The sequence below is a fragment of the Panthera pardus genome, unplaced genomic scaffold (genome assembly GCF_024362965.1).
Source record: "Panthera pardus isolate Hobbes unplaced genomic scaffold, ASM2436296v1 HiC_scaffold_13, whole genome shotgun sequence".
NCBI classification, from domain to species: domain Eukaryota; kingdom Metazoa; phylum Chordata; class Mammalia; order Carnivora; family Felidae; genus Panthera; species Panthera pardus.
Genome location: NW_026526688.1, coordinates 170,918,131 through 170,929,823, shown reverse-complemented (window position 1 = coordinate 170,929,823; position 11,693 = coordinate 170,918,131). Strand labels below are relative to the sequence as shown.

General features: G+C 38.0%; 1 long non-coding RNA gene across 2 annotated transcripts in view; it reads right to left on the bottom strand.

Moving 5' to 3' along the window:
* Window positions 1-1,195: 1,195 nt before the first annotated feature.
* The window catches only part of LOC109245936 (uncharacterized), a 34,219-nt gene continuing 23,721 nt past the window's right edge, over window positions 1,196-11,693 (bottom strand). For both annotated transcript variants that reach the window (XR_008421793.1, XR_002071161.2), the window contains 2 exons: window positions 9,938-10,431; window positions 1,196-1,462 (listed from right to left, as the gene is read on the bottom strand). This is a non-coding gene — a long non-coding RNA (uncharacterized LOC109245936). The remainder of the gene's footprint in view (window positions 1,463-9,937; window positions 10,432-11,693) is intronic.

The following is an 11,693-nucleotide window of genomic DNA, read 5'->3' as shown; positions in this document are numbered from 1 at the left end:
ACATTGTTCATAAAACTCATGCCTTTATCAGTGTGTGGGGTTTTTTTTAATTAAAAAAATTTTTTTTAATGTTTATTTATTTTTGAGAGAGAGAGAGAAGAGACAGAGCATGAGTAGGGGAGGGGCAGAGAGAGAGGGAGACAGAATCCGAAGCAGGCTCCAGGCTCTGAGCTGTCAGCACAGAGCACGATGCGGGGCTCGAACTCAAGGATTGTGAGATCATGACCTGGGCTGAAGTCAGATGCTTAACCCACTGTGCCACCCAGGCGCCCCTATCAGTATGTTTTTTCCACTTCTGATTTATGGTTTGGGTGGCCACTATTTTCACACTTTTCCCAAAACATTTAGTGGCCACTGAAGGGATAAATGCAGAGTGGCCTTTGGGGAGTCGGGGGCCCAGTCAGCATGTCCTAACTTGTCCAACAACACCAAGACTTACTCAAAAGTGAAAATCCGAAATTGAGATGATCCAGGGCTGGCCAAGGGCCACCCTTGTAGTTCGAATCTAGTTTAGGCAGACCTGGAGCTAACCAGGACCTGGCATGCTAATGGATACTGAAACTGGCATAGTTCCAGCCAAACACAGGGAGCAAAGAGATGGGGAATGTTCAATGACCATATACGGGCAGCCCCCTCTTCAGAACACATTTCAAGTCCCACTTCACCTAAGCCTACACTTGCTGGCTTCTTTTTTTTTTTTCTTTTTTCTTTTTGCACCACCAATGTCTTTACTTGTTCAAGAGTGATGTCTTTTTTTTGTTTGTTTGTTTACTTTTTTAAAGTTTATTTATTTTGAGAGAGACAGAGTGGGGGAAGAATAGAGAGCAAGAGGGAGACAGAGAATCCCAAGCAGGCTCCATGCTGCCAGTGCAGAGCCCAATGCGGGGCTCGGACCCACGAAACCGTGAGATGATGACCTGAGCTGAAAGCAAGAGTTGGACGCTTAACCGACTGAGCCACTTAATGACTACATACATTTGAAGTAGCTTAAACAATATTTGCAAGATGTGCAGCAGTCATAGTGGGCTATGAAAAACTCTGTGATTTCTTTTAATGAAAAGGTCACAGGTACTAATACTAGCATGATGTACTGCCCACATTCATTATTGAAGGAAATGCTGCCTTTTGTGTAGAGGTTAGTGAAAACAAAACTTTAATTTTTTCATCCAGAATCACGTGGAACGCGACCAATGGACCTCAGGCTAACAACCCCCGAAAAGTTTGAAAACAAACAAAAATCCAACTAACAGAGTTGAAAACCCAGCTGCTGCCTAATAAAACAATTTCCAGGTGACGGGGATGCTCCTTCTCCTCCAGCCATTTTATTTGCAAATCTCAGTCCTCGTTGCCGGGTGAAATATTATTCTTGTGCATTTTGTCTTCCAGTGATCCGTTGCTGTGGGTTCCAGGTGTGTGTTGGTGTTTCTGAGCATTAGAAGGCACACTCAGAGTAGATCCCTTTCTGAAAGAGACATGTCACACAAAGACAATTATTCAGATAACTTACTTCAAAGTCTCCAGAAAATTTTAGGAAAAATAGGATGCTTCTCTTACAGATTAACCCCTTCAATTATCCTGCTTTTGGCTCCTTTAACTGAGGGGAAAACATCTCGGTTAAAAGCTCTTTGTACCCCAGTCAAATACTCTTTTGATGAACCTATAATTAGAGGTCAACAGATGAGGTTCTAGAAAAGCCTAGCTTTCAGGTGATTAAGATTAGACAAAAAGGAAAAGTCCTGAGGATTACGATCTGGAGTCACCTTCAATATTCGTTTAAAAACAATTTTTAAATGCTTATTTTTGAGAGAGAGATAGAGAGGGTGTGGGAGAGGGGCAGAGAGAGGGGGAGACAGAGAATCCCAAGCAGGTTCTGCACTGTCAGTGCAGAGGTCGATGTGGTGCCAGAACTCATGAACTGTGAGATCATGACCTGAGCCAAAGTCAAGAGTCTGATGCTTAACCGACTGAGCCACCCATGCACCCTGTTGTTCGTTTTTAAAAATTTATCCTATTAGGAGAAATGAAACAAAGTGTGGTCAAGAAAACTGTTATTATTGCCAGAAATAATAGCAGCATTAAGAACAACAACATCAATTAAGTCACTACCTTCATACAATGAAAATACCACCACAAATGTTAGTGAGAGGGACTTTTAAGTCTTAAACTTAAGCAGTCATTTCTTCTTCTTCTTTTTTTTTTTTTTTTTTTTGCATCAAGGTAAGTTCAAAAATCTCAATTAATGGATAAGGAAACATAATTTCATACATATTCCTGGTTTAAAAAGACACACTACAATATACTAGTCAAAAGAAATAGTGATGTAAAAGCATAATGTCTAAATACTTTTATAAATGATCGATACCGTTAGTGCTGCTAGCTGAATGACCTTTATATTTATATGAGTACATAATGCTGCAAAGAATGTGTAAACGATTTTAATAGTTTTCAAGGACACACTGCTTAGGTAGACAAGGAGAGTATTGTGCTTTATTCTAAAGCAAAGCACAAATCCGGAAAGTTAGCTCACACCCAAAAAAATGCTTTCATGATAATTATCACACGTGCAAATAAAGCTTTATTTTTTTAAGGTACTGATGTAAACTGGGGCCTTGTTCTTTGAAAATAATATTTTGCCTAACTTGAAAAGTTGAAGAAACTATTAAAAGTTGTACTTGATACAAACCTTGACATTTAGACTGGGGCAATCTGAATTCTAGGTATAACTGTCCAGAATCATAAGCAAACAAGTTACCAGATAGCTACAAGGTTCCTGACAAACCAAACCATTGAGAAACTGCTTATTTCATAAGTAATTTTCTAGTTAAGTGTAAAAGTGTTGATTTCATTTAAATTTGCAGCAAAATATAAACTTTAAAAATTGTATCTTGCCTTTTAGTATTACTCTGTGTACTTGCTTGCCTTCAATTAATTGGAAAACCAATGAATTTCCCTGAAAAAAGTAACAGAACTAAAATTTGGTCTGAAAGCCACAACTCATAAATAAAAATTATATTAGTTCAATAGATGCAACACAACTCTATTAAAAATCCCATCTGGTTTCTTGGTAGAAATTGACGTTTATCCTAAAATTCATATGTAAACTCAGGGTACCAACAACAGCTAAAACAATCTTGAAAGAACAATAAATAAAATTGGAGGACTCACATTTCTCAATTTCAAAACTGACTACCAAGCAACAGTATTGAAGATAGTGTGGTACTGGCATAAGATGTATGTGTAGATCAATGGCATAGAATGAAAGAATCCAGAAATAGACTCCTATTTCTATGTTCAATTGGGTTTTGATAAGGTTAACTAGACCAGAAAGGACAGTGTTTTTATTTTTTTTTCCAGATTCATAATATATTGTACAAATTGAGTATCGCATTATGAGTTGTCATTGGCTTCTCCAGGCATGGGAATTTAACAGGTGAGGCACAGTTTAAGATCCATTTCTGTTGCTTTCACAGCTGGTGTTTTTCCGACCTTAACTTGAAGTATAAGAGTTGAAATAGTTTTTGATACCAGTGAGATGGAGTTGGGCATCAGTTTCTGGACCTGCCATGATTTCAAACTTGCAAAAGGCAACAATTCCACTGGTTGTGTAGAAAGGACAGTGTTTTTAAACAAATAGTACTGGGACAACTGGGTGTCCACATTCAAAAGAATGAAACTGGACTCCTACCTCAATACATATGTAATTATCAACACAAATGGATCAAAGTCCTAAACGTAAGAGCGTAAACTACAAAACTCACAGAAAAAAAAAGAGTAGTAAATATGTGTGACCTTGGATTAGGTAAATTTCTTAGGTATGACACCAAAAGCACAAGCAACAAAAGAAAAAAGAGATAGACTTCATCAAAAATCTAAATATACATCGTCAAAAGCAAAACATTTAGTGATGCAAAGGACACTACCAAGGGAGTGAAAACACAACACATAGAATAGAAGAAAATATTTTCAAATCATTTATCTGATAAGGGACTTGTATCTGGAATATATAAAGAACTTAATAACAAGAAAAAAATTTTAAATGGGTACAGGATCTGGACATTCTCCAAATGGATGTTTTTCCAAAGAAGATACACAGATGGCTAATGACCACATGAAAAGGTGCTCAACATCACTAATCATCAGGGAAATGCAAATTAAAATCACAGTGAGATACCACTTTACACCCACTAGAATGGCTGGACTAAAAATAAACAAAAACAAACAAAACCAGAAAATAAGAAGTGTTGATGAGGATGTAGAGAAAGTGGAACCATACACTGCTGTTGGGAATGTAGGATTGGTGCAGCCACCGTGGAAAACAGTCTGGCAGCTCCTGAAAAAGTTAAACGTATAGTTACCATTTGAACCTTCAATTCACTCACTTTTAGGTATACACTGCAGAGAAATGAAAATGTATGTCCACACAAAAACATATATGAATGTTCATGGCAGCATTTTTCGTAATAACTTAAAAACAGAAACACCCCAACTACCCACAGACTGATGAATGGACAAAGTGTGATTTATCCATACAATGCAATATTATTTGTCCAGAAAAAGGAATAAAGTACTGATGATATATGCTACAGCATGGATGAACCCTGAAGACATCATGCTAGGTGAAAGGAGATAGTCACAAGAGATCACATATCATGGGATTCCATTTATGCGAAATGTCCATAATAGGCAAATCTAAGAGACATAAAGTAGATTTGTGGTTGCTTAAAGCTAGAGGAGATGGAAAGACTGTGGGGGGTAATAGGTAAAAAAAATAGTGTTTTTTAGAGGGAAGTGATGAAAATATTCCAAAGTTGATTATGGTAAAGATTGCACAACTTCGTGAATAAACTAAAAGCCATGAATTGTATCCTTTAAATGGGTAAATTGTATGGTAGGTGAATTATATGCCAATAAAACCAATACAAAAAAACATTATTCAAATGACCCATTATCTTGATAGCAGACAGATTGTTAGGTTCCTATGAAAAAGATGCAAGATGCATTCATCCATTTATTCATTCATCCACAGGCATGGAATAGGAAATAGGAGGATGAGCAGGTTTGTGGCTAAAATCACTCTGGGGCATGTTGAGTTTGAAAAGCCAGTGGAATACAATCCAGCAAGAGAAGCCCAGCAGGAAATCAGAGATATAAATCATTATGTCAGGGGAGAAACTTATGTTGAAGTTATAGATTGGGGGTCATTTGCATATTCTTATAATAGTTAAAATTATGAATATGTAGAAAATGTGTGAGGCAGGAATTTTTTGGGGAATTGTAAAATACATGGAACATAAAATTTACCGTCTTAACTATTTTTAAATGTACAGTTCAGTGGTGTTAAGTAAATCCACACTGTTGTGCAACCAATCTCCAGATCTTTATCATCTTGCGACACTGAATCTCTATACCCATTAAACAACTACTCCCTATTTCCCCTTCGCCTCAGTTCTTGGAAACCACCATTCTACTTTCTATTTCTATGAATTTGACTAATGTAGATACGCATATGAGCATTTGTCTTTTTATTACCTATCTGTCTATCTATCTATCATCTACTACCTATCTATTTACTTATTTTTATGTTTAATTTTAAGTAGGCTTCACACCCAGTGCAGAGCCCAATGCGGGGCTTGAACTCATGACCCTGAGACCAAGACCTGAGCTGAGATCAAGAGTCAGATGCTCAACTGACTAAGCAAGCCAGGCGCCCCATCATATGAGCATTTGTCTTTTTGTGACTGATAACATTTCACCTGGCAGACTGTCTTCAGGGCTTATCCATAATGCAGCGTGTCTCAGAGTTTCCTGCCTTAAGCTAAATGATATTGCATTGTATACATACACCACATTTTATTTATCCATTCATCCGTTGAGGGACTCTTGGGCTGCTTCCCCTCTTGGCTATCATGAATAACAAATATCCCTTTTCAATCCTTTCGGTATATATCCTGAAGTGGAATTGCTGGATCATATGGTCATTCCATTTTTAATTTTTTTTTATTTTTAACATAGTTTTTTTTTAATTTAATTTTTTTTAAATTTACATCCAAGTTAGTTAGCATATAGTGCAACAATGATTTCAGGAGTAGACTCCTTAGTGCCCCTTCCCCATTTGGCCCATCCCCCTTCCCACAACCCCTCCCGTAACCCTCAGTTTGTTCTCCGTATTTGTGAGTCTCTTCTGTTTTGTCCCCCTCCCTGTTTTTATATTATTTTTGTTTCCCTTCCCTTATGTTCATTTGTTTTGTCTCTTAAAGTCCTCATATGAGTGAAGTCATATGATTTTTGTCTTTCTCTAACTGACTAATTTCACTTAGCATAATACCCTCCACTTCCATCATGTAGTTGCAAATGGCAAGATTTCATTCTTTTTGATTGCCGAGTAATATTCCATTGTATATACATACCACATCTTCTTTATCCATTCACCCAGCGATGGACATTTGGGCTCTTTCCATACTTTGGCTATTGTGGATAGTGTTGCTATAAACATGGGGTGCACGTGTCCCTTGGAAACAGCACACCTGTATCCCTTGGATAAATGCCTAGTAGTGCAATTTCTGGGTCGTAGGGTAGTTCTATTTTTAGTTTTTTGAGGAACCTCCATACTGTTTTCCAGAGTGGCTGCACCAGCTTGCATTCCCATAAAATAAAAAAAAATTTTTAAATGCAAATTAAAACCATAATGAAATATCACCTCACATTTATTAGGGTGGTTACTATGAAAAAAAAAAGCATAAAATAACAAGTGTGGGCAAGGATATGGCAAAGTTAGAACCTTGTGCTCTGTTGGTGGAAATGTAAAATGGTATAGCTGCCATGGAAAGCAGCATGCCGGTTTCTTTACAGGACCCGAAGTGGGCTCCGTGCCGACAGGGTGACAGCAACAAACCTGATGCGGGGCTTGAACTCACGAACTGCAAGATCATGACATGAGCCAAAGTTGGATGTTCAATCACCTGAGCCATCCAGGCACCCGTTGTTGAGGGATTCTTAATTTAGGGTACGTGGACCACACCTAGTGTGAATGGGTGGGCTTTCAACAGTCATGAAATTCTATGTGTGGGTGGGTTGTTTTTCCTCAGAGTTTCTCTAGCTCTGACCACATTTGTTTCCCAGAGAGAAAGTAGCCTCTTTTCTGCCGGATTGTGTAAATAATGCATCTAGGAAAAAAAAACCCTAAAGAATAAAAGAATGATTCCAAGTCTTTTGTTTGCTTATCGGGTTATTTATATCTTCTGTCATGCAAAGACCGTCACTGTTACATAGTCAACTGTATCTATCTTTCCTTTTAGAATTTCAGAATTTTTCAGCCTTGGTTAGAAAAGGATATCCCCTCAGCCTTTAGACAGAGCATATAGGAACCTAGATTTCTTTGTGTGATATTTTTATTCAGTTACATTTTTACATTTAAGTTTTTAATCTTTCTTGAATTTATTTTATATTAGTGTAAAATGGGGGGGCCTTTAAATTTTCTTTCCTAGGTAAATGACAGCTATTTTAATCTCTCTGTCTCCCAAAACTTATAAGGTGATGTAAATAATATTGGTGCTGGTAGCTATCCTATTTTTTAGGGAAATGATTTTTTTTTGATTTGCCACTGCATATTTGCTTGCTCAGTTTTGCTAATCTTAAGGATATTTAAATAGTTTCCTTCTATTCTTATTTTTCTAAGAGATTTTAGCAGGAATGGCTGCTGAATTCCATCAAATAAGTTTTTAGCATTTATTAAAATGCCTATATTTTTCTCTTTTATTGATGCATTTGATTATGTAACAGATTATATAATAATGAACCATTCTTGTATTTCTGAAATAAATCCTGTTTGGTCATAATATATTATCCTTTTGTTACATGGATTTTGCTTGCTAATATTTTATTTTGAATTTTTGCACTTTTATTCATAAGTGAGATTGTTCTATACTTTCCTTTATGTTGTTATATTTTCCAGGTTTTGGTATTAAAGTTTGCTGTTTTATACAATGAATTAGAAGAATATCATCTGGCATGGTAAATAACCTTGTAATTATCTCTTCTTTGAAAGTCAGATAAACCTAACTGGGAAGCTATCCATATAGTTTTGGTGGCTTTTGTTTTGGTTTTGACAGAAGATGTTTTTCATCATCTGTTCAATTTCTTTTCTAGTGATTGATCTGTTCACATTTTCTATTTCTTTTGGGGGTCAATTTTACTTGCTTTTTTTTTTTTTAATGAGGAAATTAGTCATTTCCTCTAAATTTTCAAATTGCTGACATAGAATTGCAAGAAGTAATTTTCACCTATCCCTTTAGTCTCTCCTATACGTGGGGATATGACTTACTTCTCACTCCTCATTTTGCCTCTTCTGCTTCTTGCAGTATGTGTGAGGAGGGTGAGGTTTTGATTTCACTGGTCTTTTCAAAGAACTAGATTTTAGATTTGAAAGACTTAGTTCCTTTAATGTAATTTTTAAATAATGGTTAAGTCTGATAAACTTTCGTTATTTTCATTTTTATATATAAATTTTAAATTTTGTAAGTTTATTTACATAATTTTATATCCTTACATGATGTTCTTCACCTTGTTTGGTGCTTTCAACTTAATTTCATTTGTCTAGTATTTTTTTTTAGTGGTTATTTATTTTTGAGACAGAGACAGAGTGCAAGTGGGGGAGGGGCAGAGAGAGAGGGAGACACAGAATCCGAAACAGGCTCCAGGCTCCGAGCTGTCAGCACAGAGCCCAATGCGGGGCTCGAACCCATGAACCATGAGATCATGACCTGAGCCGAAGTCGGACGCTCAACCGACTGAGCCACCCAGGCGCCCCTCATTTGTCTAGTATTAATATCACCAACTCTACTTTATCTTTGTATATCCCTTCTTTTTTTTTTTAAATGTTTATTTATTTCTGAGACAGAGAGAGACAGAGCATGAGTGGGGGAGGGGCAGAGAGAGAGGGGGACACAGAATCTGAAGCAGGCTCCAGGCTCTGAGCTGTCAGCACAGAGCCCGACACGGGGCTCAAACTCACAGACCACGAGATCATGACCTGAGCCGAAGCCAGATGCTCAACCGACTGAGCCACCCAGGCGCCCGTGTATATCCCTTCTTTGATACTCTGTGTAGGCATGTTCCTAGTAATTATCATACAGCTGACTTTTGCTTTTTTAACCAAATCTGGCAGTTTCTCATTTAAAATTTTTGTTTAATGTTTATTTTTGAGAGAGAGAAAGAGAGAGAAACAGACAGACAGAGCATGAGTGGGGGGAGGGGCAGAGAGAGAGAGGGAGACACAGAATCCAAAGCAGGCTCCAGAATCTGAGCTGTCAGCACAGAGCCGGACATGGGACTTGAACCCAGGAACCGTGAGATCATGACCTGAGCTGAGATCAAGAGTCAGTCGCTTAACCACTTAACCGACTGAACCACCCAAGTGCCCCAGTTTCTGCTTTTTAATGGATACATTCAGGTCATCACATCCAATGTTCTTATCTTATTCTGTATTCATTAATTTAATTTAGATTTTGATTCCCTCTGTTTCTTTTTCTCTATTTTTGCTCATTTCAACAGCTTAATATATGTTTCATTTTCTCCTTTGTTAATTTGGAGTCTCTTTTGTATTTTTTTCCTATTCCATTAATGGTTACTTCCCTTTTCCTCCCCTCTGTATCAGAATATGTCTTTAGTATTATTTGTAAATAAGCCACCCCCTGAGATGCAGTATATTCCCCATCATGATGTTCTAATCTAGCCTTCCCTCCCCCACCCCACCCCCACCTCCCCTAGCTAAGATCTTTAGAACATTCTTAGTCACTTTCTTCCACTGTTCTCCCCGTCCCTCTGAGTATCTGGTACTCCTCCTCCTCCTTCACAGGCTTCACCAGCTAGAAGACCTTTTGCCTTCTGGCCTCATTTTAAAAAATCTTCTATATAAAGCAACTAATGAGGTCATCCTTACCTATTTCATGGAATGGTTGGAGGCTAAACTGGGAAATCTGTGAAAGCACTTTGTAGACTGTGAAATGGTGTACAAACACCAGGGAGAGAGGATTTGTAAAGAGGAACTGGCCTGTCTTGATCTCAATGGACAACTGTAGACAAGGTGGGATTATAGTCTTCATGCTTCTGTGGCTTCCATGCCATGAAGAAATGGTGCTCCAACTCTCTTATTGGGCACAAATTCCCCACTACTGGAGATTGACTTCTCTCAGCTAAGGCATTTTATTAAAGGGCACATGCATTTAATGGATACATCTTAAAGGATGATATCCTAAGCTATCAGAATCTATTAACATCTGAGAAAGCAGACTACTTTGCAGGAAAGGAACTCTGAGCAGAAGGGTTCTGATAGGATGGGCCAGTTTTGAAGCCTGGAAACTGCCTGCAAATGGCTCCAAAGAAGGTATCTGCAAGGAGGAACTCCAGACAGAAGACTCAGGGATCAGGCAGTACCTAAAAGAAGAGAAGGTAGGAGATGAAGGTAGGAGATGGCACATTTTGACTTTTTGGCAGGGTTGTCTCCTACCTGCACTGGCTGAGAAGTTTGTGGTGTTACATCGACTCATGCCTGGACAGACACTCTACCAGCACTGACATACAGGAATATGAGAGCCACGTGTATAATAGTAAAACGTTCTAGTAGCCACACTTTTAAAAGTAAACACAAATGTGAAATTAATCTTAATAATGTATTTTATTTAACCTAATGTATTTATAGTATTTTTATTTCCACATGCCATCAATATGAAATTATTACTGAGATATTTTACATCCTGTTTTCCTACTAGGTCTTCCAAATCCAATATGTATTTTATACTTTATATGTATCTTAATTTGCACTGGCCACAGTTCAAGCGCTCAATAGCCACACGTGGCCGGTGGCTGTCTGATTGGACAGGAATGCTCTGTGGTGACGTTGGTAAATTCAGCACAGTCCTGGCCTTGGTGGAAGTCACCAGTCAGATATAGCGTTCTTTTTTAATGACTCCTGGTGTGGTCTCCCAGTTCTTGTTACCAGAGCCTGACAGATGAGTCCTCAATTAGGGCTGGCATCCTAACAGATGGTAAACCCCAGGAGAAGGTCAGTTTTATGAGCGTAGGGCTTTGTTCTATTTTACTCACTGCTATATCCCAACACCTCCAGTAGTACCTGGAACATAATCGGCATTCAATATACATTTATTCAATGGATTATATTAGTTTGTCTTCCTAGCTGTAAAGCTAGCATATACATCTCATTTCTAAAATTGTTTTTTAATGTTTATGTATTTTTGAGAGAGAGAGACAGAGTGTGAGCAGGGGAGGGGCAGAAAAGGAGGCACCCAGAATCTGAAGCAGGTTCCAGGCTCTGAGCTGTTGGCACAGTGCCCAATGTGGGGCTCGAACTTACGAGCCATGAGATCACAACCTGAGCTGAAGCCGAACGCTTAACCAACTGAGTCACCCAGGTGTCCCAACACAGCTCATTTCTAATAATTATGTGTGTGAATAACTTTATTTATTTTTAAGAAACTTATCAAACTGTATACTTCATTATTTTATTTATTTATTTTTTAAAGTAAGTTCTACCCCAATGTGGGGCTTGAACTCATGACCCCTAAGATCAAGAGTTGCATGCTCTACTGACTGAACCAGCCAGGAGCCTCTGTCTGAGAATAATTTTAAATTAAGCCCAAACATTATAGAGATAACATTTTTACAACTTATGAAATAAA